General features: G+C 40.3%; 1 protein-coding gene across 13 annotated transcripts in view; it reads right to left on the reverse strand.

Annotated features, from left to right (window-relative positions):
- The window catches only part of LOC117167579 (protein kinase C, brain isozyme), a 1,572,697-nt gene that overhangs the window by 1,054,552 nt on the left and 515,431 nt on the right, over positions 1–2,714 (reverse strand). The gene's annotated exons all lie outside the window — the stretch shown is intronic.

The raw sequence follows: 2,714 nt of genomic DNA on the forward strand, positions 1-2,714 counted from the left end.
AGAAAGTGTTGATTTTCTCTGACCCATCTCTCCCTCCGCTCTAGACTTCTCTTAGCGTCAGATAGTATCCGTATTCTCTCAACAATATGCTGCCTGATGGTCTGCAGCCTTGATTTGTTAAGTGTGTGATAACGGGTCCGGAGTTCGCGCGCGAACTTTCGACCCTTGGCGGTCAAATTTCTGCCAGATATGATGTAGTCAATCACACATTGAATGCGGGACGCGTACTGTCTTGCCCAGCCTATCTTTATGGCAAGTTGATGCATTCGTCTTTTGGTCTTATGTGCAGCCGTTGGTTTTGTTTTATGGTTCGCATCAGCCAAAGCTCTCGCTGCATTATACACACAATAATTGATAGCCCAGAGGTCGGATTCACCGGAAAAATGTCCACGAAGCTCGTCATCCATTTGAGCCAGATCTTTAGGCTTAAGAGAAACCTTGGTGGTGATGTTTCTCCGGGTCGTAAAGCATCGCTCTTCATCTATTGGATGTCTGCCTGCGGTTAGTCTTAGTGTCGCCTCTCTTTCTTTGTTGCCGGCTTGTTCTAGCTGTGGTAGAGTAGGCGTTTCGCTTACATAGCCCCTTTTATGGAGTAGTTCAGCATGGTTTCGCAGACGTTGCTGCGAAAAGTGCGATAGCTCCGGCTGTTTCTCGCACCACAGAGCATGCAGCCGTGCCATGTAACCCCGTACAGGGGCGACACTCGCATATATATACAGTGAAATCTCGGTATAACGCTCTTCAAAGGACAGACCGAAAAGAACGATATAAACAGGAAAGCATTATACGCGGGAAATCTCTTCTCAGAAATTATTCCTTCAATAAAAAATGTGTTGGTCCTAAAAAGGGCCGATTATTGCTTCAGTTAATGCACTGTTAAAATGAAGCTGGCTGGAAAATAAAAATAGTTATCAAAGATGTTAACAAATGACTGAATATGATTAGTAGGTCTTATTGCTGAAAAAATCTTTTAAGGCGGTTTGCAGCAAATGCCACTTTCGGTTTTATAATTTTATTCTCCATCCTGTGAATGCTACTAAAAAAATAATCCGGCGTGTTTGAAGAATGAGTAAAATATCCTCTGCAGATACAGAGCGCACCTAGTGCGGCTGCCCTCGACAGAGGTGAAGTTGGTTCGTCGCCGTCATTACTATCTTCATTACTATCTTGATCCTTACTCTGAATGGAGTCAATGATGATGTCTGATGAAGACCGATTTTCGGTGGTGATGAGATTTTTATCTAAAGCTACATATTGATCGAAGTTGATACCCAAGCGGTTCATTAAAATTTGACTCTTTTCATCGTCAATGATTATTTCAAACGGTTGTTAAAATAATTGTCTACGTTCTATGCTACTAATCCAGCCTTTCTGAAACAATTTTGGATTGATTCTGGTTTGATATCCTCCCAATATGCTATGACCCAGTGAATGGCATCCAAAACATTAATCTTATGCTTCGTAAATGGAACATGCATGAAGTCCAAGAATTTCTCCACTATTCTCCTACGATACTTCTGTCTGATATTTTTTAGGGGCACTTCCTTCAGGTCGGTCGGGCTGTTATTTACAAACATAATAATTTTACGTTTTCGCGTCACAAGTTTTTTCATCCCAGTTTACAAGCCATTTTCGGAAGCTGTCACTCGTCATCTAGGCATGTCACTCTGATAATTATTCACATGGAAAACAGCGTACATTTTTGAAACACCTAGGCTTGGCCGAGTTGCTAATGACTGCGGGACTTAAATTATCATTACCGTCGCTATTTGCACACAACAGCATAGTCAGTCTCTCTTTGCTTAACTTTTCGCCGTGACAATCTTCATTTTTTAATGTAAAGGACTTATCTGGCATAAGATTTTTAAAAAAGTCCAAATTCTTCTGCGTTGTAGAAGCAATCCAGTGTATAGCCCTGCAAAAGTCCTTTCACTATGTAAGAGTTTCAAAAGATCACAACCGATTCATCAACAGATGCCGCCTCACCACTGATTTGTCGATAAACGATACCGCGACGTTTATGAAAGCAATTAAGCCACTCTGAGGATGCAGTAAAATCTCATAATTTAATTTTTTGCGGTATCTCTTAAGCCTTCTCTTGTAATATTGGTCCATTTACAGCAATTTTAACTGCGCGAGCTTGATGAAAACATTCGAGTAAAATGAACTACAAGTGTCGTATTTCCCTGCCTTAACTTTTATTCTCTTACTGGAGCCCAAAACAGCATTTTATTCGACGTCTATACGGACACTCGCGATTGTTTTTAATGTAGACGCAGGAATTCTTAATAATGACACAAACTCTTTTCGGTTTAAACTTGTATTTTTGTCGTATTTTCTTTAAATTTCGCACTTCTCTGATACTGAAAACGCTTGTATTTTTCTTGAAACTGACATTTTTGTTATTTAAGAACATCAATACAAGATATAGTACAATACACTACAGTTATCCGAATAAAGTTCCAAAGAACCGAAAATTTATTATGAGCTACGAGCGGGGCTGTAGGTTACTGAACGTTTGATGATTCAGCTTATCGCCGTTTAAAAGAGAGTTTACCATGACTGAAGCTTTATCACCCTCGTTTCTCAGGCGTTTGAGCTTCCTGCCCAATTGGAAATCGTTACTATCGGGAGAAATTTTGCCTTACGACCACAACATGAGAGTGCTAAAATCGGGAAAGCGCTATATCGGAAAACGGTACATGCATGAAAAT

Source organism: Belonocnema kinseyi, chromosome 2 (assembly GCF_010883055.1).
Source record: "Belonocnema kinseyi isolate 2016_QV_RU_SX_M_011 chromosome 2, B_treatae_v1, whole genome shotgun sequence".
NCBI lineage: Eukaryota > Metazoa > Arthropoda > Insecta > Hymenoptera > Cynipidae > Belonocnema > Belonocnema kinseyi.